Below are 26,250 nucleotides of genomic sequence, written 5' to 3'. Positions count from 1 at the left end.
GAATAGTGATTTTAAGATATATATAAGAACATACATTTTGCAAAGGATGCTTCTATATTACATTTCTAAAAAAAATGATTGTCACCTTTCCAGAGAGACAGGTATATAAAATAAAATGAGTATCACACGAAACCTAATTCATCACTAAAAAATTCAAACTTCCAGTCATTGCAATGTTAAATTTTAAATCATAAGAATTATTGTTGCATGATCTTTATTTATATTTAAAATATCTGTTTTCAAAAATTTATTTTATATACAGAAATTGACAATAAGTTTTCCGTTAAAAGAAAAATAGTTTATCATTTAATTTTATGAAACCTTAGTTTTTACTAACATTTAAAGTTATTTTACATTAAATAGTAAAATATTAATATGCTAAATATTAATACTAGTATACTTAATAATAATCATTAAAATTTTTCATTAAAAGCATTGTTAATTTATAAAAGTTTTCTGTGCCAATTATTTGATAAAATGTCATGAATTCCAACACAGTGAGAAAATGAATGGTGAAAATTGTTTTAAAAGCCAATTAAGCGCTGCCTCTAGGTAAATTATTCAAAGACAAACGGCCGTGAGAAACGTAAAATATGAATTTCTCTACTTATAGAAGAAGTAAAAGACAAATCCTTTTTGTTGTCGGAACGACTTTTGAGACTCTTGTATATTAAAGTATTCTATAATCGAGTAAAACTAGGCTGATACTTTTATGAATAAACAGTGAGTCATTATTCTAAGAACATGTTTAATGAATTGTAAATACATAACATTATGTATAAATGTTGTTTCGCTGTTATGTAATAATTTATTTAAATTAAAAAAATATTTAATTTACCAAAGTTCAATACCAATTTTCTGTAAAAGATCATACAAATTTAAAAACTGTTTTACGCATTAGTTTCAATTACGTAAAATATTTTTACAATCAGGAGAGCTGGGGATTGATTGTAACAAACAAAATATTGAATGAATGTGATCATGTGATCATTATATTATTATTTTTTCCGCACCTAGAATGCTTTTAACAACTAAAAATGTATGTTATTTTAAGACGCTTCTTATGGAAGTAATAAAAAGAATCAAATTTTGCTCATTCAGAAATTTTGTTACAATATAACTAACAGAAACTTTAATACCAGTAAAATTTTATATCGACTAAAGAAAATTGGTTTCTTTAGGTTTGCGGATTTTATTGAAAAAAAAAATTCTTCACTTAACCTGATTTTTTTTATGATAGCAAATATAACATATAAAATAATGGCTAGCAACATTTTAGGTTAAAAGTAGAATATTGGTTTGGGTATATAGGTTCAACGTCAGAATTCTTGACAGCTCTGAATGATCGATTTATGCTTAGGAACCAAGAGTCCCAGATCGATATTAAGAATTCATAGCATTCCAAGACGATCCTCTTGACATATTCCTGTAACGCTTATATAGTGCAAATATAATTGAAGGGTGCCAATGCAAAAGGGGTCAAGGAATAAGATACCAATTTTACCGAATATAAACTAGTTTTGTCACTTTTCAATAAATAAATCTATAAATGAAAGAGAATAAAAAAAAAAACAAACTTTACCAAATGACAAACAAATTTAATGTTATATATTTGTTAGTCTTCATTAGATTAAATTAAAATTTATTTGGAGCTTTGGATTGTAATAATAAAAAAAATATGTTTTAAATAATTTTTCACTTATCGTTAATAACAGGATAAATTGTAAATGCTAATAATTTTAACACTTTACATCGAACTTGAAATTTAGAGAGAAACTCGGGTAAAGAAAGAAGTTAAACTTGGAGTGCTTTGGTACATCAAAGCTTCTTTTGTGGATCTAGCAGCTCTTTCATATTTCCAGAATTTTCCACTTGATGAATGTAGCCCGCCATATACATTGCGATTCGAATGTATGTGCATATATGTGTGTGTATATATACACATCGTACTAGTTCTTTCTTCTTTTTTTTTTTTTTTTTTTTTTTGTTCAGGAAAATTCTCACATCGCTAATCCTGCCTGATCGTGGAATGAAAGCCGAGGGTTCTATGTCTCTTATACATGGTGAGTGGGTATTTCACCACTTGGCAGTAGAGTGTATTTTTCTCTGTACCATTGCAAAAATCATCGACCAAAATAGCAGTTGTCACCCTTATAAAATACGTATCATAGAATTCTAGGAGACACCTTTTATGTAAGTCTCACAATTAACCAATATGAACCATCCATTTAATGTAAAACATTCTTTTAATGTATATAATTAAATAAGATATAATTTCATTAAAATAAAAATAATCCTCACAAAATAGGACAATTTAAAGGAGAACTGACATAAGTTTTTTTCCCTAAGTAGGGATAATATTGTTGCAAACATATATATATTCGTTATATATATATATATTGCACAAAACGATGAAGAAAGGAGGGCGTCTGGCTATTGATCTGCTTATACCCCAAAAATAACGAATCTCATTTTTAGCCACACACATATCATTGCAATCCAGTGATGTTACGAGTACAACTAGCACATCAGATTCAATTAAATTATTATAATCCAATAAAAAAAGTTTGTAGACTCATCAAGGCTGCTTCTTTTCAAAAATCACTACAAATATTTTTTTTTTATCTCGAGCAAAAGAATTAAAATTTTTTTTTTTCATTTACCAAAAGGAGTCGATTTAAAGCCAATTAAATGAACTTCTATTCCAAGTAAATATGAATGAATATAATATGAATATTTGAAACAATTTTTTGAAACCAAAAAACTAGTTTAAAGAAAGAGCATATTTAAAAATTCTTCATTTTATAGAAACCATTTTTCACTATTAAAAATCACTTAATATTTCAATGCACAAATGGATATAGAAAGAAGATAATATAAATAAATAATTTTCTTACAAAAAAATATGATTTTATTATTTTGTAAATAAAATTTTGTAAATGAGATATACAATAAATTAGAAAAATGAATGCACTGAATAAAATAAACATGCAGCGTCTGCTAGAGAATAGTGTTTGCGCAATTAATACATAATTAGAGCATAATTTGTCAATTTCACTTCAGCTGATGGTTGAGCAGGATACAAATTATTCTCCAAGTAGAGGCGATCTGTTTCATAGAACTGCAGCAGATACACCAAACAATGAAAATTAGTGTCGAATAACGGTTAACAAAAGCTTTATTGGTTTATAGGTCATTTCAGTAGTTTAGTGTAAACTTCCTCTACCTCTCTTTAACAAGTGTATATATATAATTCTTCGTTACCGTGTATTAATTAAATGTTTAAGTAAAGTCAATCGATACTGATAAGTGTAATAATTATTAATGTCTAAGCAGAGAATTTATGCCGCAGTGCAGAAAATTCGACCACGGCCATATAGATATGGTAAAATCACAAACATAACCTAAAAATATTTTAACGTTACGTCCCTTCTCTCGTGTATACTAAAGTATTTGATGCCAAAAAAAAAGAAATTGAATTTCAAGTTACTTTAAAATAAAAAAATTTCACCCATAAAAATGACTACTGTATTTATAAAATTTAAAAACCCCGACAGTAGAAACATTTTGTTCTCTATTATTTTTTCCCCCTGGTATACAGTGAGCGGAGAGCATTGGCAAATCTAAGCTATATCTTCTTGCCGCACATAAATCAAGGATGAGTCGAGAGAGAAGTTAATATAGGGGTGAAGTTCGACGTTAATCCAACCAGAAAACGAGTAAAAGTTGTAACGGGATAACCCTAGACTGTTGGGTATTCAGTTTATTGAAGACATTTCACGGATGAAATGCAAAATAATATCGTACTCTTTAAATACGGTGTTCTTTAGAATTACGATTTATAAATTATGAAAACAAATTTTTAAAACTTTGTACCTAAACTTTTTCATTAAAATTATATATATATATAGATAAACATAATATATATTTTTCAATAAAATTACATTTTACACGAAGAAAAGAGAATAATTAAAATTATATTGAAAACCTTAGAAAATTTTATTGTCAACTATAGGACAAAACTCTGTTGTATGTAGGTTATTATTTACATAATGTCAAAACAAGGTACTTATTCTGCGTTTGACAATCTTCGAGATTTATCTTCACACTTTTAAATTAGAAACTTGATAATTTCAGAGAGAACCAACTTTACAGTTCACAGAAAATTAAAAGGCATTAAAATAAGCTGCAATGCTTCTTATTTTAATACAATTTTGCTTATTTTAATCCATTTTGGTATTAAAATAGACAAAATTGGATTAAAATAAGAAGCGTTGCAGCTTATTTTAATGCCTTTTAATTTTCTATGTTTGGGTGATAGTATACAGTTAAAATTAATTTTTTTAACCCTTTAATGGACATATTAATTTTAAATGACCTACAATTTTTTTATGGCTGTAAACATGAAAAAATGAAGCTATGAAAATTTTCGATTGATTCTGGATTTTTTCAATTTGCTCCTATTAAATGAAAGTTCAAGCTTTAATTTAAGGATAAGGAGAGACTTCTAGCACCAAGGGATCACTTTCTACATGTGATTATAAAAGGGCTAAAACAGGATTTTTCGAGACGTTGAGTTCATTTTTGTCAAAATCTCGAAGTGATGTGGACACTTTTTAAGGTCAGATTCGTGTTCAGCGATGAAAAAACCAATCAGAATATCATGAAAAAGATCTAATTGACCAAAACAATTTTTAACTATGATTTAACACTTCAATTTTCTCTGTGTATTAATTTTCTGGTAGAATGTCACAAAAGATAAGTATATAACTAATAAATAAGCGAACTTCACGTTGGCTGGACTATCGATAACAAAAATTAATTATGGAAAGGGTCACGACCGAAAAAATCAGACTACACTATTTTTCATTGGATCTTCTATGTGTCTATAAAAGTAACTTTTAATTCAAAAAGTATATAAAAAAATAGATTTTAATTTTTTTTGAACCTTCATTTTTTACAAATATAGTTTATAGGTTAGGTTCTCAAGTGACACATAGAAGAATGTTATTTTAAGTATTATCTGTAAATCAAGGGATGAAATATTTTCAATTCCATTTTGCCAAGTGGTTTTTAAAGTAGGACAAAGTCAATTAAAAATATGCATTTTTCCATTTCATGGAAAGTGAAAGTATATAGGTACATGATCTATAATTGTGAATTAGAAAAATATTTAGAAAATAAAATTATTGTTATAAATAAATAATAAAAAAATTGTTAAAAATTATTATTTGAAGTGACAAAAATACTTATGAATCTTTAATTGCGCGAACCCTCGAGGGAAAGCGATGAATTTGTCCCTTGTATATTTAAGTTGACACATCAATGTCACACAAGGACGCGTGCGAAGTGCGTTGCCTGGTTTCTACATGCATTAGAAATGGCCTCTGCAGTTACAGTTGCAACCTGTCTGCCGCAGGCAACCTCCACTTCTCCCAATGGCAACGCTTTTATTGTACGTGTCCCAGATACAGGTCGTGACATTGCTTTTCCCATAATTTACTGCTAAATTTATCACCGTTATTTTATTTCCGCAAAAACCTCGATTCAACTATACACAATTCTCATTTACTTTGACAAAGATCTTTCGGGAACAATTTCTGAGCTTTATATTTCCTTCGAGGGAAACCTTTATTGAAAACGATATATATATATATATATATATATAATATTAAATAATTTGTTAACAAAATTCAATTTTATTATATTTTATATCAATTTATTTTTATAATTATTATAATATTATTTTCTATCAGTTTATTATACTGTTTCTTTCATTTTTTTAAAAATTTAATTCTAATTTAAAATTAAATTCAAAATGGAAATTCATTTAAATAAACCGAATTGTGTCAGAACTAAACTTTAAATGGCTATAGCGGTCTCTCAGATCGCTATTTAAATATTTTTCGTCTATTACTTAAGGGATAATTTAGAATACGCGCATGTAAATTTCCACTTGAATTCCAGTAAAACGTCTGAAATATGACACGCATCTTTATATTTTTTATACCTGCTTCACCCTGCTTTTCTCTATTCTAGTTCCCCGACATGTATCGAAAAAAGATACCACTCCCTGCATAGTGTCACAGTTCCGATGTTCCACTTATTATTTTAAGGCGCTTGTACACCACCTCACAAATTTTGAGTATACTCAAAATTTCTAAGAAATTTCACAAATTTTGATTGGCTCTGCATATAAAGAATTTGGAAATATTCCAATCAAAATTAGTAAAATCTCTAACAAATTCCTTTGTGGATTAACTACCAAACCCTGCTATGGTGGAAATTTAGTAACATTCTAGTTAAAATTAAAAGTTACTATAGTCTCTAAATTTTTACGAGAGCAGGGTGTGGTAGTTGACGAGAAGTATGATACAATCGAAAATTAATCAATATCAACATAACCTTAAATAGAATAGAAGATATATTCGTAAACATAAGAACCTCGTACTCTCTAAATCTGAATTAGTAGTTTTCTACACGAAAAGAACTGGATAGTGAGTAAGACTCTCGTTTGTTTGTAGTAACCGAGTAGCAATAACCAGAGCCATATTTGTAATAGAGGCCAATAAGGCCATGGCCTAGGGGCGGGCGGATTTTAGGGGCGGCAAAATATTGAAATAAAAAATTTTAAAAAATTTTAAAATGTGTTAGGTAAAGTCGAAAAAAGTTAAAAATAGAAAAAAACGGAACATAGTTTACATGTGACTTTATCTGAATACCAGGGGACAACTTTCGATCGTAGCGCCAATCTGATAATCAATTTCAGGAACTTCTCTTTTCTTCATACTGCTCAACACTCCCACCTATTAAGTTTGTAAAACTTTTTGGTTATGACTTTATGTTTACATATTGTTCTTGTTGTTGTTGACATATTGTAAATGAAAGTTAAATTACTTAAATTATGTCTTCTAAAAAAAATAAATTAAGCGGTTGTGAATACCGTAAAATAAGAAAAGAAAAAAATGTAGCTTTAATAAAGCATACCGGTCAATACCAAAAATTGGATTCTTTCGTTATGAAAATCCAAGCTAATATATCAGACAATAATAATTCGATTCATTTGAACACCGTGGAAAATGTCGCCGAACGTAAGTTATAATTTTACCAAGTTTTCTTATTCTTTGTTCGAGTTTTTTAATATAATTGTACATTTACTTTTTCATCATATTGTGCTATTTTTAAAAATTCTAACCTCTATTTATACCTAAATAGAAAACGCGGAAAAGGGTTTATCGGAAGAACCTGGTGATTTTCAATTAAATGAGGGTCTTGACACAGAGGGTATTCAAGACATTTCGAAATTATCATTAACTCCAGACAATACAGAGATTGATTTGACAAATTGTGAGATCAGTGATGATCCGGCGAAATGGACAATTAATGATTCAACGGTAGAGTATTTCACAACACACGGATTTAATCAAAACATTGATGCCGACTTTTCGAAATCAAAAAGACAGTATAATAATAGAGCAAGGTACATGTCAAAATCACTTTTTAATCGAGAACTAAAAAATGGAGAAATTCAGGTGCGTCCGTGGTTGATATATTCAACAAGTGTAAACTCGATTTTTTGTGGTCCCTGTAAATTATTTAAAGTGAAAGAAAGTTCGTTTACAACAGGATTTAATGATTGGAAAAACGCACATGATCGTTTAGTGCAACATGAATGTTCCACGGAACATAAGGATGCAATGATGAGGTTTTTACAAATAAATAAAACGAATAAGAGTATTGACAAATCAATTATTTATGAAACACAAAAACAAATCGAATATTGGAGAAACGTTCTTAAACGAGTAGTGGCAACGATCAAATCTTTGGCATCTTATGGATTACCATTTAGAGGAACAGATGAAAAATTTGGATCATTCCATTCGGGAAATTACATCATGGCTTTAGAGTTAATTGCTCAATTTGACCCCTTTCTGGCAGAGCATATTAAGCTTTATGGAAACAAAGGTAGTGGAAATACATCTTACCTTTCATCTTTCACTTGCGAAGAATTTATTAAAATTTTAGGAGATAATGTTCTGAACGAAATTCTAAAAAATGTAAAGATAGCAAAATACTTTTCGATTAGTATTGATTCAACTTCAGATGTAGCACATTTTGATCAGTTATCATTTATCTTGAGACATGTAGATGAAAATGGTTTACCAAGAGAAAATTTTGTAAAGTTTATTCCCAACTGTGGACACAAATCAGAAGAAATGTTCGATACCATTCTCGGTGTTTTGGCTGGTGATGATTTAAGCATAGGAAATTGTCGAGGACAGTCTTACGACAACGCAGCCAATATGTCGGGTATGTATTCTGGTGTTCAAGCAAGAATTGTTGAAGTAAATCCCGCAGCTGTCTTCGCTCCTTGTTCACCACATTCACTCAATCTTGTTGGGACAAATACTGTTAAAAGTTGTCAATTAGTGGTAAATTTTTTCTCTATTTTGCAACAGCTTTACAATTTCTTTTCCTCGTCAACACACAGATGGGAGATTTTACTCGAAAATTTGAAAGATAACGCGACTGTTCTTAAGAATTTATCTAAAACTAGATGGTCAGATCAACACCAAGCATGTAAAAATGTTTGTCAATCTTGGAGTGAAATTTTAAATGCCCTGTTACAAATAGCTAACAATAAATTTGAAAAACCTGAAACTCGTCAACAAGCCAAAGGAATTCATGTTTCTCTTGATAATCTTGAAAATTGCTTTATTTCACTTGTTTGGAACGATATACTTCAAAGGTTGAATGCTGTCAGCAAAGCATTACAAGCTAAAGATTGTCACCTCGCTTTGGTTGTTGAACTTTATCACTCTTTAATGCAGTACGTTGCCGAATTCAGGAACCAATTTTCTGTTTACGAAGAGAAAGCCAAAAGTGTTTGCAAGCACACTAGTTATAAATTTGATTTGTCGAGAAAGAAGAAACGTAAACCACATTTTGATGAAGCTGGAGAAACGGAACATGAATTTACGGGCAGAGACAACATCAAAGTGAACATGTTTTACTTTAGCATTGATAGGTTGGAAGCGGAATTAAAAAAACGATGCGAAGCCTATGAAATTTTGTGTGACAGGTTCTCTTTCTTAACATTATTGCATGTTCAAGATTCTGGCGAAATAAGAAAGAATTGTACAAAGTTACTCTCTTTTTATCCCGACGATTTAGGAGACGAATTAGAAGTTGAATGCCTTCACCTTGGAGCACATCTAAGATCGATGAAGATACAAAATATTTCGATGATTGAACTGTCGATTATGCTGCACGAAAAACAATTAACGATTGTTTATCCAAATGTAAATGTTGCGCTTCGTATTTATTTAACAATCGCTGTTTCAAATTGTTCTTGTGAGCGATCATTTTCTGCTATGTCAAGAGTTAAAGACTATTTGCGCTCAACCATGTGCGAAGAAAGATTGAATGCCTTGTCTATAATGTATATTGAATCTTCCATTCTTCAAACAATTGATACCGAAAAAATTATAAACGAGTTTGCAGAAAAAAAAGTACGTCGAGTAAATCTGTAGACTAAAAGTCTTACTTCATTATTATTTATTATTATTAAATAAAAATAATTTTTAAATTATTAATTACATATTTCTTTCTTCTTCTCCATTAAATTCGCGAAACAAATGAGAAGTTATTCAAGTCTCTTTTTTTATCTCAACATGCAAATAAAAATCTTAAATATGCAAACATTTTAATATATCATTATTAATCATCATACGCCAAAATTAATTTTTCCAAATATTTGTATTCATGCATGAAAATCCTCGCCTTAAGGAGGGCGGATCAGTAAAATGGCCTAGGGCGGCAAGATGTCTATATTCGGCTCTGGCAATAACATGTTCAGTGTACAAAAGTGCCAACCTTTAAATCAGTTAAAAATCTAAAATGGCTGCTTTTGTTTTGAACATAGCAAACATAACCTATAATGTGTTGATTATATTTCATGTTTCATTAAAAATAAATAACAATGCACACTGTTGATAAATTCCTAATAATTTCAATATCAATTTATTCAAATAAGATAAAAAAAATTAAATAAAAACATAAACAAAGTGTACTGTTTGGAGAAAGAAGCGTCCGACATTTTGACATCTCAATAAAAAGTGGGGGAACATTAGCAGTAGTGTAGCATTCACTCAAAAGAGAGTGAGGCCAAAAACACTGTTGAGTATCGTGAACTAAACGGAACTCAACGTTGTTTAGTTACAATAACTGCTAGTAAAGTTGTCATGACAATATTTTAGGCTACTAAACAAGTTTTGTAGCCACAACCGTAACTCTTATCTCCGTATACTAATGAAAGAGTGCGGATTCGTTTACCAATTGATATAGTAACATTTTTGACTCTTTTTGAGTAGAAAACTATTAATTGCTAGTAGAAAACTACTAATTCTTGGAGTAAATCGGCTTACTAATTTAAAATAGTAAAAAATACGATTTACTCCATGAATTAGTACACAGTAAAAACAAAATCTTCTTTTAAGCTTATAAGTTGTCTTTTTTCAAGATGTAAACGGAAGTAGATCATATTGACTGAAAATCAGTACTCAAAAAATGTTTAAAAAGAATACCCTTATCTTACTATAAGTAAGATGTCATACGAGCTGAAATTTAGCTCTAAGCTTGTTGAAGAACTGAAATTCAGTTAGGTTTTAGACTATCATTTAGTCTTATGTTAAAAGAGGGCTGAAATTAAGCTTCCTTACAGACTGTCTTTCAGCGTTAACCTGGTGTGATAATAATCCTAAATTATGACTTAAAAGCATATTAGAATTTTGATATATATATATATATATTTATATTACTTATAACAATTTTTTCTAATTTATAAATTTGCATTATTTAAATGAAAATGACGAGGAACTTTTATATTTAAAAAAATCTTGTCATTTTCATTTTCAATTCTGCAAACTAAATTTAAAAAATAATAAGTTAGGAATTAACAGTTTAGAATAATTTAAGCTCTTCCAACAAGTTCCACACAGTTTTGTACTTTTGGTAATATTTAGCGACTTTTTTTCTAAATAGTATAGCTGAGACAAAGGTGAAAGATATGCGTGCTTTGCTGGAATATTCGATATTAAAAACCCAGTAAAAAAACCCATTCTTGTGAATTATAAATGAATAAAACCAAAATTAAAACACGAGAAAATCATTTCTCAACCACGCTTCACTGTACGCGTACGCTATGGCGTTTTCACAACAGACGTTTTGCCTGTGACGTCACAACTACCACTTTAAGAATCGGCGGACTGACACCCAGCTCAAGTAAAGACTTTTAAAAAGTCACTGTCGTCTTTTTTTTACTTAAGACCAGTGAATTAAAAATCAGTCGAATTATAAGCTTATTTATAGTAAGAGAACCACTAACTCTTATTTTAAGCTAATTTTCATTATTAAATAAAGTTTCTTGCTTAAAATAAGTTAAAAATTAAAGTAAGCTTACATTCGGTTTCAGATTTTGTTTTTACTGTGTAGTTTTCTACTAAAAAAAAAGTCAAAACTGCACTCGAAATCTGAATCAGTGAAAATTCCACTGAATTCAAATCAGTGTTAAAACTCATAATTTAAAACATATTAGTTTTTTAAAAAAATCTGTAGAACCGTTTTTTTTAATTAATGAAAACATGGTCATTTTTCATGTTTTTTCACTGTTCCCATGTAAAACTTCAAACTTTATCAATTTTTATCTTGAAAATGATACGGTAAAATTCAATAAAATTTGAACAACACATGTAAAGTGATGTCAATAATACATCTTAAAAATTTTTAAAAAATCTGTAGAAAATCGATTTTGGGATGAACCTCCTTAAACTTTTTATATTTATAAGAAAAACATACTCATAATTTTTATTGATTCCTAAAAAATTTTAAACTTGGTACTTATACTGTTTCTGTGCACCAGAACAGAAAGTTGAATTACATATAGCTACAGTAGAACAAGTCCGTTTTTCGTCAGACACTAATTCATCTATATAAAAATGCCTTATTTCGTATACTTTTTCTCACTAAAACAAAATAATAAATTAAATTCACTTTTGTTATTTCAATTTTTTTTTAAAATTAATTTCTTGTTTTTTATATATAATTGAATAAATTTTTTAAATACGCATTTAGAACTTTACATACATGTTTTATACAGTAAAAAAATTTTGATGCAAAAATTGCCCCAAACGAAAAATTTCTCCATTCAATTAACTTAATAATACTTAATATTTGCCATGAGTTTTTATATGAGTGAAGTTAACTGAATGTATATAGAAATTTTTCGTTTAGGGCAGCTGCTGCACTAAAATTTTTTTCAGTGTATATGCGCTTTTTTATGCTAAACAAAATATTATACAAAAATGATTTACTTTTTATATTTACATATAGTGAGGAATTTTCAGGATTTATTTTTTTTATAAATATAAATAATTTTGATCTTTTAAAATTGAAATGTATGGGTTAGTCCACTGACTTTCGTCTAATAGTGGTTGCGACCAAATTTTAAAAAAATCTAGTTTTAATATATGTGAAACTCGATGATTCCCTAAGTTCATTAACCATAATATTAGGGTAAAAATTTTATTCTCTTTAAAAATATTAAATATCAAAAGTAAGTAGGTTCACAATGTGATTTTGTAACCTTAAATTTTTCAATTTTTTTAAAAACGCTATTATTAAAAAACTATTAAAAATTAGATGTTGGAACTCACCAAAAACATCAATCACTTTATTTTGCACAGAGGAACGAAAGAATTATTGCAAAAATTTATTATTTTTGGATGATATACGATTTTTAAAAAAAATTTTATTTAAATATTCTCAAGATTTTTATTTACTTATAACTTTTTTGTCGGTGCTCCGAAAAAATTGAGGTTTTGCACAAAGATTTTTTATAATATTCTTTACCTTCCTTTAAAATCTCAAGAAGATGTTTTGCTTCGTTTTGGAGATAATAATTTAAAAAAAATTTTATGTAAAAGGTTAATTAAAAGACTTGAAATTAACTAACCAAATTCAAACTGCTCCATTTTTTATAAAAATATATTAAAATGTAGCGATTTGAAATTGGTCAGTTAACTTCAAGTCTTTTAATTAACATTTTTAAATAAAAAATTTTGAAAATTAATATCTCCAAAACGAAGCAAAACACTTTCGTAAGATTTTAATAGAAGGTAAAGAATATTATAAAAAAATCTTTGTGCAAAACCTCAATTTTTTCGGAGCACCGACAAAAAAAGTTATAAGTAAATAAAAATCTTGAGAATATTTAAATAAAATTTTTTTTTGAAATCGTATATCATCCAAAAATAATAAATTTTTGCAATAATTCTTTCGTTCCTCTGTGCAGAATAAAGTGATTTATGTTTTCGGTGAGTTCCAACATCTAATTTTTAATAGTTTTTTAATAATAGCGTTTTTAAAAAAATTGAAAAATTTAAGGTAACAAAATCACACTGTGAACCTCCTATTTTTGATATTTAATATTTTTAAAGGGAATAAAATTTTTACCTTAATATTATGGTTAATGAACTCAGGGAATCATCGAGTTTCACATATATTAAAACTAGATTTTTTTAAAATTTGGTCGCAACCACTATTAGACGAAAGTCAGTGGACTGACCCGTATATAAAAATAGAGCTTGACTTCGATTGGAGCAACAAGAAAATTTCTGCACATAGTAATATTTGAAAGTTCGTCAATAAAATTATATGTATACTATTGTGAATAAATATATATATATATATATATATATATATATATAACTAAAAATAATATAATATTTAATTAGAATACAAATATATATAGAAAATGTATACAGAAATCATAAAAATAAGAAGATTTGAACATAAAACTGACAGTAAAACTGTAGTAAATCAAGCCGAGACAACTTTAACGGCATAATTTTTATTACTCTTACATGTTTTGAATGTACATGCAATGAGTATATTTTGAGTTTTTATGGGAGAATTATTTCTCAAATATATACCTTAACAACCTATTCTAAACAATCTTGATATGATCGTGCATTTTGTGTTTTATTTTAAATGTTTTGTTTTATCAAAATTTATCAAAAAACAAAAGCGCAAGTATTTAATTTAAAATAAAATTATATAATATATGATTATTCAGATAAACATTTCTTGTCCTTTTCTTCAGCAAAGAAATTATTGTATACATAGCTATACATATAATTTACTATTAATTTGATAAGGGCTATTAAAAATTCACTTAAGATATTTAATTATCCCATTATGGCCCTCAATAGACGATTTATCTAACATCGTAATTTACTTCAAAATCTCACTTTATCACTTCCAAGTTTGTTTAAAACTTCAGTCTTCTTCAAAACTTTGGCAGTTGAAAGTTTCAGAGTACTTTGCATACAATATCATAAATTTGATGTAATTTACATTAACGTAACGCAGTAGCATGTAACGTATTTTCCAAAAGAGGTAAATTCATAGTATGTAATTAGAATAATTTTATATATCGGTAATATGCTTGTTGTACACAATAATATATCATTAAAAAAAATTTGTAAATAACATTGTAAAATGAACTCTCTATAAAGAACAAAATTACTGATTTGATAAGTGTGTGCAGTAAAACTAAAATTTTAGAAAAAAAATTCTAATATTTTTAAATTTAATATATTTAAGGCAACAAATTTATTGGTTGAATGAACCAAACTTTAATTGAGACAACCATAATAGTTTGACAATTATATTAATTGAATAAACAAAATATTTTTCTACAGTATATATAGATTTACGGAGTAAAAAGAGATATATCGTTAATACGCTTGAATGCTATATTATAATCAGATAAACGATATATAAATTGCGATTGTTAATATTAAAACAATATATATTCCATAGTAGATTTCTTTGTACATATAGAGAATGAAATAACAAAAGCCTTTGTTTATTTTCATTGAAGAGAAATTGAATTTTTCGAAAATACAAAATGTATAAATGTTGAAAGTGAATCTATAGGTGCTTTCCAGCTTTGAACATATAAAATTGTCACTGAGCAAATTGCACAGGCGGAATCCAATAACTGAGCACATTGATATCCACAGCAGCCGTTCATATATAAGAAGGCGGTTAGTTTTTGTCGATTTTTTTTTTTTTTTTTTTTTATTTCATTCAACCGCAAAAATTACACTAGCCAATTTCATATCTTCGCGTTTTGAGAAATATTCACAAGACATGGTAACTTAAAAAAATATTAAAGAAATTTTCTTGCGATTTTTAACATAATAAATATAATTTATCAGAAAAACAAATATTTTTAAATATCAAAAAATGATTCCAATTTTTTTGGGTAATTTTCAAAAAATGATCCAAATATTTTGATACTATATATCAAATCAAAACGTATTCCAAAACGATACCATCAAATTAACATATGTATGGGATAATTTTTTAATATTGCCATCAGGCAAATTTTTTTACTTTCTTAAATTTGGGGCCAATGTATTTAAATCCAAAAGACGATTGGCATTAGTTTCTATAATCGCAGCCAATACTTTTAATGAGAATTAGTCCAATATTAAGCCAATCTTGAATCTTGGTAATTTCCCACCCTGTGGAAGTATATAAATTTTTTTTTTTTGGTGTTAAAGTTTCCTATATAAAGTGAAAATTGAACATTTTGACCGCTTTGAAGTGTCCGTTCTAAACCTTTAAAAACGCGAAAAACTTGTTAGAAAGAAATGTGTGTTTTTATTTGTGCCATTATTTTTAGAGAAACGTATATAAGATCTTCAATTTGGCAAGAGCTGAAACACATTTCCGTTACGGTCGAGGCGCAAATGACCAATCAGCGCCGGTCGATAAACCAAGATTACGAGCCACAAAAGGAGGAATAACATCTAACAGCTTACGTAAAAAGCATTTCAGAAGGATAACATATACTATATATATATACGTTTATTAAGATCAAAGCTGTTATTTTAGCTGACAAAGAAAAATATGAGACTAAATATTTTTTTTTTCGAACAATGTACCATATAGTATATACATACGTGTGCGAACACTAATCTTTCGTTTAAACTAAAAATTATAGCTAACATATCGGGGTTGCGAAATGGACACCCGGTGACAAAGATGTTTAATCCAGTTAACTGCTGTTTTAATAACGGGTGATAAACTTTTAATATCGCGTAAAACCGTGACCAACAGAGCCATTTTACTCTTTTGTTAATGTGCCACCATACATGTGACGAGGTCAACTGAAAGTTTCTATAATAAAAAAATTGATTCTCTCCTAATTTGAGTCAGTGACAGCCATAAAAGTTGAGAAAAAAAAAATTTATTTCAAATCCATTTCGCTTTTTATGCGGTATTTTACAGAAACCTAGCAGAAAATGAAATATGGGCCTAATGGGGTTTTCACTAGTTTTCCCTATTTCTGATGTGATCCTCGTCATAGAAATTGACTAGTGTTCGATAAGACTCCCGTGTAGAAATTTATCGTGGCCTTCCTACGAGGGGAAATTTACTCTAGTAGTCTCTCACTTGCCTGGTAATACTCGGTAATACCTGTAATATTTTGTAATGTCTTGTAATAATAAGTATTATTGTGTAATACCATGTAATACTGTGTAATACTTGTAATATTGTGGTATTATGGTGTAATACTTAACAAAATTTAAAGAAAATCAAACCAAAAAATGTTAATATAAGTAAAAATTTTAAACACTTGTTCAAATGTAGCGCGGGAGTTGATGCTCAAGCATATCAACTTTGCCATAGGTGGCGGTATCGAATGTTTACAGAATCACATCAGAAGATGGTTCTTTATTAATTGGCCGAATTTTAGCTTTTAGCTACCTTACAGGAATAAGTAAAAAAATCAAGTTCAGTAAGATATCTACTCCTGTAATTATACCGAAACAAAATGCACGAGGCTTAGGTTGTTTGTGTTTGTGGTTTAAGATAGCAAAAAACTAAATATTAAACGTTATAAACATGGATGCTTATGGATATTATAATATAGAAAATTATATTTGTTCAGTTCCTCGTTCAAAGTTAAAAACAAATAAGTTATATTTATCGTGTTCTTTAAAAAAACATTTCAAAATTTTTATAAGTATAGGGTAAATGGCACTAATTGCGGCGCGATTCGAGTCAAAACACCTTTGAAATAGAAAATTCGACATTTCTATTGTATAAACTCAATTTAAGACTTATTAAACTAAAAGTTTATGTTATTTAGATGTTAAAAAAAATGTTCAACTTTATAAAAATTGATTATTTAAACAAATATGAGAAATTAAAACTAATACCGTAATTTTCTATTGCGGCGCGTTTGTATCAATTTCGGTGACCAAAATTACGTGTATTTTCAAGATACTTTGCCCGCCGAAATTGAAGTCAATGGAAATATTAAAAATGTTTCAATTACGGCGAGGGAAAAAATTTGATCTCAAATAATTTAATTAATAATTGTTTAAATGTGCATCTTCATTAGTACACAGAAAAAACCTGAATTCAAATTGAGTATAGATTCTATACTCAATTTGATTCGCAACAAAAATGAAACTGGTTGTCTCATTTCGAGTTCTAAGGTAAAAGTATCAAAATGAAACAGGCAAGTTTCATTTTGAGAAAAAGAAAAATGGAAAAATATTGTGAAATAACGAATAATTTTGCACAAAAACATGAAATATAATAATTACAAAGAACTAAATAACACGCTAGACTTAATATATTTGATTAAAAATTGCTTGTCATCGCGTAATAAAATAATAAAGGAAATATGTTTTTAGGTTAGAAAAATGAAAACATGTGTTTTGACAACAGGAACGGTACTGCCAACTTAAATAATAGCGGTAAATTTAAAAACTTATGAAATTAATTATTATCTACGTAAATAATAATAAATAATTTTTATTTAAAAACTTCTAAATATTCGTACTGGTCAAAATAATCTTTCTGGTGTTGTTGAAATATTAGAAACAATAATTGAAATACAAAATTACTCTGCTTATGATGCCAACTTAGAAATCTGAAATTCCAGCCAATATCATTTTGAATAACATGAAGTTTGTCCCATACTCATTTCGATACTCAAAAGAAAATGAGTTGCAACAAAAATGAGTCCAAGTTTTTTCTGTGTAAAAATGCTAACATAACCTAGTCAATTTGCCACATTTAATTAAGTAAAATCACTGCTTTAAAAGAAGGTAATATTAGGTACTACTCTGAAAGTAGTAAATTTACAGGAAATTTTTTTTACACCGTGTGTCTAGAATCTGGATAAAATTTGTCTACGACTTTAAAATTCAGTACAAGTTCGTATAGTAGGTTGTCTAGGAATTAGCCAGGCCCTGTCTAGGATCCTGACTGAAGAATTTAGTACAATATGTCATAGAGAAGGTGGCACTGCGAATCACTGCGTTAATCTATAGCAGACGAAATTAGTTCTTGACATAGTGCACGATAAAAGCAAACCAAAGGTTTATTATTATAATTTATTTTGCTGTGAAGAAAAAATCAAATTTATAAATTTAGTGATCAGTTTCCATATTTTTGCATTTTTGAACAGTATCAGTGTGCAGGTTAAAATATACAGCATAAAACAAACATTTATTAGAAATATTAGTCTCAGAGGTTGTCTCTCAAACTATACAATCTTTATATAATACTAGAGGGGCCACGCCCCCCTGCGCGCTTCGCGCGCCAACCCCCCTATTTTAATCATTTTTTTTTAATTTTCCATTGATCTTATTTTTCCAAATGAACCACCTATTTCAAAACATTACTATTACAAATTCATTGAAATCTGAATAAATATTATTAAAATTATTAAATTTTAATTAATAAATTAATTAAATTAATAATAAATAAATAATTAAATAAATTAAAATCGACATTAAGAAATTATTTTTAAAAATAATTTCAATGAAATTGCCTAAAAACCAATAAATTATTAAAAAGTCTTGAAACGAACATAACCTTTAAATTCAAGTCATTTTTGGCGGAAACTCCACCTTCACTTGCGGCTATATTGAAAGTCTTGAAATTTACATAACCTTAAAATTTATGGCATTTTTGGCGGGAAATACAGAGAGAGATGATGGAAGGGGGAAGAACTTACTGCTTTATTTAGAGTCTTAAAACAAACATAACCTCAAAATTTAGGTCATTTCTGGCGGGGGAGGGGGGGACTTGCGGCTATATTCAGAGTCTTGAAACGAACATAACCTCAAAATTTAGGTCATTTTTGGCGGAGGAGGGGAAATGAGAGGAGGGAGGGGGACTTGTGGCTATATTCAGAGCTTTGAAACGAACATAACCTCAAAATTTAGGTCATTTCTGGCGAGGGAAGGGGGGGACTTGCGGCTATATTCAGAGCCTGGAAACGAACATAACCTCAAAATTTAGGTCATTTCTGGCGGGGGAGGGGAGGGGACTTGCGGCTATATCAGAGCCTGAAACGAACATAACCTCAAATTTTAGGAGGGGGGACTCCCCCCTCCTAGGTCAAGAATTCTTGAAACAGCGGCGGCGGTGGCGAAGGCGGCGGCGGCGATATCTTTTTGTAATATAGGAAGAAATATTAAAACTTAACAATTTTGAGTGCATTTTTTGTGATTGCAAGAATATATATATAATTAGTTATCAATATACAAGTCGAATTTTTATAGTGAATGTGTTTCTGTTTTAAAGAAGAAATTCAATTTAACAAAATGTATTACAATTAATTTTAAAAATATAATTGTAACAGGAATTGTGTTATTAAAAAATACTTTTGTAATATATAATTTATGTTAAACAAACGAAAGAGTAAAATTGAAAATTATTCTTTTATATTTACAATAAATATCAATTATATTCTATGTAGGTAGAAACTGCAATTTTATTATCGTGGAACTGGCTAGAATCACTTTATTTTACTATAGACAGAAGACCTGTATAAAATCTTGACGTTGCTAGCGTTACATCCCACGTTCAAGCCTGTCCAGTTTTCCCATCTAGATGCTAGGTTGAATCTATCACAACTGGACAGTTTCTCATACACTTCAACTATAAATTTCTACACGGGCTGTAACGCTGGTTGAAAAGTTTCTCTACTTATTGATTGACATCCAAGAAATTAGACCAGTAAAATTAAAATTTTCTTTTGTATTAAAAACTAGTTTTAAATTTTGAGGTTATATTAGGGCTTCTATCATTTTTAAGAAAGTACTATTCTTACCCTTTAAAATGAATTTTCCCTCACAGCACCAGATATCCTAGGATATTCCAAAAACATCCCTTGGATATCCTAGGGATATCCCAGAGATATCCTAAGGATACTTTAAGGATATCCAAAGTAGCGGCGGTTAGGATATCCTAGGGATATCCCAGGGATATCTAAGGATGTCCCTAGGACGTCCCAGGGATATCCTAATCATTTCCCCGGATATTATTAGGATATCCTGTGGATATCCTTAGAACGTCCCAAAGATACTGAGGATATCCCCAGGATATTCCAAAAATATCCTACTTAACGGAGGTTTGAATGTTCTGAGGATATCCTCAGGATATCCTAGGATATCCTATGGACGTTTTCAGGGTATCCTACATTAGTTTGGGATATCCTCAGGATATCCTTTTGTTGTGAGGGTTGTTTAAAAAATCTTTATTTGCCTCTGAGTTATCGTTTTTTGAATTTTTTGAATCTGATACACAAATATTGAAACATTCACCATTCAGAAAATTCAAATGCCAATAACTTAGAGGCAAATAAAGATTGTTTAAACAAAATGCATTTTAAAGGGTAGAAATAGTACTTTCAGATGCTGTAACTACATTCTTCACTTTTAGGTTAGAATATCTCGAAAACCTAACGTGCAGAATAAATTCTGAGGTCAGATTCAAATTCAGCACATCAAAATGCTTCGAAAAAGTATAGTCTAATTCTTGGTTCTGAAGTAGGCCAAAATTTTATCAACCTGTGATATTTGTTTGTTTAATTAATTTAAATAAGTTTATTGTTGAAATTGTGAAACATATTTTAGTTTTAGTTTTGTTTTGGAGGAATTACTGTAGTTGAAGGTCTGTCATGTCAGAATTAATACGATTACATAACAATATATCTACTATAGAGAATGAAAGTTTTGATTATGTCACGCTGCTTTCAAAACGAATAAGACAGTTCGTCCACTAGGGATGGAATTTGTCTTCATAATCTAGTCACTTATATAAAAGCGAAGATAATTATCATGTTTTTTTCAAAGTTGAGGAAACTGGATCAAATCACAGTGGAAGTGATTATAAAGGTAAACTGTGAAGTAAATTGATTAAGGAACGGGATATTCCTTTCCATCAATGCATTACGTAAAATCGGAAACTATATATATATATCTATAACAATGAAGTTTATACATAACATTTCAATAATAGTGTTTTTATTTTATTTGCTACATTTCTTTAGAGGGCAAATATATAGTAAAAAACCGATTATTTATTATTCAAAGTGAACAAATTTTAATATTAAATTGGTATATGTGTTTTCTTTATTTTTGATCAGAACAATTTTACTGATTCAAATTTAGAATATGTATTAAAGAGGGTGATCCATAATGGTATATGTATAATGTGTCAGTGAATGTTCAGAATATAAAAAATGCCATCGATCAAATCGAAATCTTTTTACTATATATATATATGTATGAAAAAAGTTTTTGTAAAACGAGAGACCCAATCACTCACTTCAGCACTTTATGCATCTCTTTATAATTTTGACCAAAGAAATTCTTGGCAAATGGTACTTAAGGAGATCGAACCAAGTATCCTGTTACCGTATAACTAACTCATGGAAAGTTCGTGACTCATTACCCTATAATACCTATATATATCGTCAGAAAGTCTACTTGATTTAAAATACAAATATTTTTTTTAAATATACTTGTCAAATTTCTAAATATCAAAAATTTTAAGCAAATTTTTTTATATGGCAATATATTATTAATGAAAAGAAAAAGTGTGCAAAAACTTAATAAATATTGTTGAACTGAAGTTCTAAATTTTTATGGCGTAGCTTGTCTGTCGTTGACTTAATATCTGAACCTCGTATAAGTGACTTTTGCTGAAACTTTGCTGTAGGTTGTAAGAAACTAAAAGCAGTCTATATGCATTTAAAGTAGATCTTGAAATAAGCTTTAGTTCTTTAATGCAGTTACAATGTATACATATATACACACAAGTTTACTCAGCTAGGACTTTTATTAGTCGAAAATAAAACTTAAGGTGTCATTAAAAACAAATATATATATAAAATATCGATATGTAAAAATTAATAAAATTTTTTTAATCATATCATTGATTTTACAGGATACATTTTGAAAAGACGTGAATTTTTTTTTACTAAAAGATAAAATTTTTTCATGTTAAATTTTAAGGCCAATAATAACATTTAAGAAAGGTAACCACAAGGGTTAAATATAATTTTGTGAAAAACTCGCCTACCTAGGCAACCGAAAGGGCACTTAAACACGGCGACGTAAATACACGAAGTGGACGGAAAAACGGTGTCGCGAGTTCGCGAGGCAAGCAAATATGGGTCAAACCTGCTTTGGCAGAAGAGTCTCTCTCTCTCTCCTTTTTCCCCCTCAATCCTCTCACCCAACCCTTTTCATCCCTAAGTCTATCTTTTTCTTTCACATTTTCTCATTATAACAAGAAAGCGGAGGATAAATACGAAGAGCGAATCACAAAACAATGAAAAAAAGCGAACTTCACTCTGTGATTTATATTTAACCTTTTGCGGACTTATGACTTTATTTAAATAGTCACAAATGTTTTTTGGTTTTTGTATTTTTTTTGTCTGTAAGTCAATATTTTTATTAACGATTTAAATATAGTTAAAATATTTCCATGGTATATGGGCGATTCTTAATCAAAAAGAGGGGCATTTTTATGTTTTGTACTAAAAATTACTGTTAATTTGATGATGTCATTTTGGAATACTACGTTTTGATTCGATATATATGATATCAAATTGATCCAAATATTAGTATCATTTTCTGAAAATTATCCGGAAATTGGGATCATTTTTTGATATCTATAAATTGGTATCAAAGAATAACTGCATACTCTTATTGACAAGTTTATTAATCGATTTCTTCACTGCACTGAATTTTTACGTATACAAATTAATTTTATTAGGAATTTTAAGAAAGAGAGAAGCGAACATTTATTTATAGTGAGCAGTTGAATAAGAAAGAAAATTTATTTGGAGATAAAGTGAAATACATTAACTTTTATTTATGTTCGTCACAGCAGATTTAAGGTAAGTTCATAATCACAACACTTAAAAATTTTTAATTATTTCTATTGTTCAAATGACTATCAACAATTTGGCAAAAGAAAGGATTTTTAAAAATTAAGTAAATTTAATTATAAATGAACAAAATTTATATATTACGCACTTAATAAATATTTTTCATGCGTTGTGCGTTATGAACTGACCTTAAATCAAATATGAAAAACATAAATTAAAACGAACAAACCTAAAAAAATTTAAGGTAACCAAGAACTAGACTGTACTTTTCTGAAGCATTTTGACGTGCTGAATCTGAATCTGACCTCAAAATTAACCCTCATAACAAAAGGATATCCATATCAATGGTCGATATCCTAGAATGGTCCCCAGGATATCTTGGGATATCCAAACCGCCGGTCTGTGGGACATCAACAGGACATCCATAGGATATCCACAGGATATCCCTAAGACATCCACAAAATATCTATTGGATATTATATCGCAGGATATCCATGGGATATCTTCAGGATGTCCGTGGGATATTTTTAGGATATTCACGGGATATTTAATATCTCAACATATATTTTTGAAGGTTAAAATTGTTAAGCTAATATAATGAATAATAATATAATAAAAACAAAAATCTTATGAGCTTCTAATTTATTTTAAATGAAGATTTGAAACGCATTTTTCAAAGTTTTTAAATAAACTCATGCACTTAATGTATAATTAATATTAATAGTTATTCGTTATTTGCGGGGAAGAATTTATATTGTTTAAAGCCAATTTATTTTCTGACAATATTAAGCATATGAATAAAGGAATGAATCACGAATGAGAAAAAAATTAGTTAATAATTTTTCAAATTAAACAACTTTCTCGAAAAACAAGTTGCATTTTATTTTATTTATATAAAATTTAATTCACAGAATATTCTCACTCGTAGTCTCATAATGACTTTAAAAACAGTATCCTGAGAATATCTTCTTGACATCCACAAGATATACTGAGAATATCCTGAAAATATCTGTGGGATATCCTAACGATATCTATGGGATATCCTGATGATATCTGTGGGATATCCTGATGATATCTGTGGGATATCCTGACGATATCTATGGGATATCTGGAGGACATTTATGAAAGTCTATAGAGATATCCGGAAGATATCCTGTGGATATCCTCAGATATCCATGGGATATCCAAACCGCCGATTTTTTTGGATATCCTTAAGAGATCCTTTTGATATCCATAGGACATCCCTAGGATATCTGCGGGATATTATCAATATATCCCAAGGTATCTTGTGTTATTAGGGAACCCAGCCTGTGAGATTTTTGAGACATTCTAACCTAAAATGCAAAAAAGACTTTTTTTGACCATATTCAAGGTCAAGTAACATCAAGAGATAATTTTTTTCAAAAAGTTTTACTACAGCATCTGAATGTACCTTTTTGAAAAAAAAATTATCTCTTGATGTTGCATAACCTTAAATATAGTCACTTTTAGGTTAGAATATTTAAAAAACCTCACGTGCTGGGTCAATTCTGAGGTCAGATTCAGATTCAGCATGTCAAAATCTAGTTTTTAGTTCTAAAGTAGGCCAAAATTTTGTCGGATTGTGAATTTATTCAGATTTAGAGAGTATATAGAATTTGATTTGAAAAAAACTATTCCAATTGCCTCAGACCAATTTAAAGTTCTAACAGATTTTTTATTTTTTTTGTTTTTAAAGGGTATATTTTGTTCAACAATCAAATTTCTAGTGTAAAGTTAATAAACTGTAAACACCTTATGATTTTTTTACATCTATAAATAAAAAAAAAATGTTTCTATCTTCACAAGTAGAAACATCTCTGAAAAATGCTCGAGTTCACGTTAGCAAGAGTATATAAAGAGACATGTCAGGAGGAACAAAAGAAATCTTTGTACATATATATAAATTTCAACAGGACACTGTGACAATGTGTCAACTCTCTTTTTACTTTTATATATATATATGTATATAAATTTTTCACGGAAATTATTACACATTCAAAAAATTTATTAATTTATCATTCTGAAATTTGCTTCAAGTTGTGCTCTCTAAATTTGAATCTGTGAAAAGTTCCAATGAAATTTCTCTCAACTGAATAAAATCGCAAGAAAAGTGAGTCACTGAAAATCCGAGAAATATTCAAATTTAGAGAGTGCAATTTCTAACGGAGAATAAACATCTATAGACATAGTTTATTCTTCCAACAGAGATGGCACTGTTTATTAAATAAAAAATCAAATTGATTTTGAAATGTTTATTAAAAAAGAAAAAAGAAAAGAAAATTGGAAATTTATTTTTTTGTTAAAAGATAATTTAATGTCAATATGCATGAAGAAAATTGGAGTATTAAATTTTCATAATTAATTTGTTTTGGCGAATCAGATTTTTTTCCTGATATTCCACTTAAACTGTAATACATTTTTTTCCTTTGTAAACGGTTCACATTTTATAATTTCTTTTACACTCCAGGCGAGTTTTACACAATACGCGAGTACAAAAGAATATTCAATATTAAATGAATATCTATTAATAAAAGATTTTGTTAATTTGACATTTAAAAATTTGTCCTTTTAGGACTATTTTTGTTGTTAGTAGATATTATATATAAAAACATTGATTGAAGTTATTTAAAAAAAAAATTGTTCTTGAAAAAGTATTTTTAAGAATTTTAATTATAGATTTTATTTATAGAAATTCAAAAATTATAAAATGATTGATTGTATTTTAATAAAAATTTAAAGTTTTTAATTACTTCTAGATTAATAAAAAAATTTATAATCACTGAAGAGGTTTCTAATCACGAAAATGTTAATTTCAAAGTAAATGAAATATTTTAATTTATTTATATTGTTTCATTGTTAATTTATATTTTTCCTTATTAATTATCGTGTTATATCAATTTAATTTCTTTGTATTTTTTAATTAATTTTTCTAATTTTATTAATTGTCA

At 28.5% G+C, this 26,250-nt stretch overlaps 1 protein-coding gene across 1 annotated transcript in view; it reads right to left on the bottom strand.

Moving 5' to 3' along the window:
• LOC127279661 (uncharacterized) overlaps positions 1-26,250 on the bottom strand; it is an 81,744-nt gene that overhangs the window by 50,623 nt on the left and 4,871 nt on the right. The window lies entirely within an intron of this gene.

The sequence above is a fragment of the Leptopilina boulardi genome, unplaced genomic scaffold, assembly GCF_019393585.1.
Source record: "Leptopilina boulardi isolate dan_hultmark-lab unplaced genomic scaffold, ZJU_Lbou_2.1 LbouV2_221, whole genome shotgun sequence".
NCBI lineage: Eukaryota > Metazoa > Arthropoda > Insecta > Hymenoptera > Figitidae > Leptopilina > Leptopilina boulardi.
Note: the sequence above shows the minus strand (reverse complement) of the source record. Positions and strands in the feature narration are given on the sequence as shown.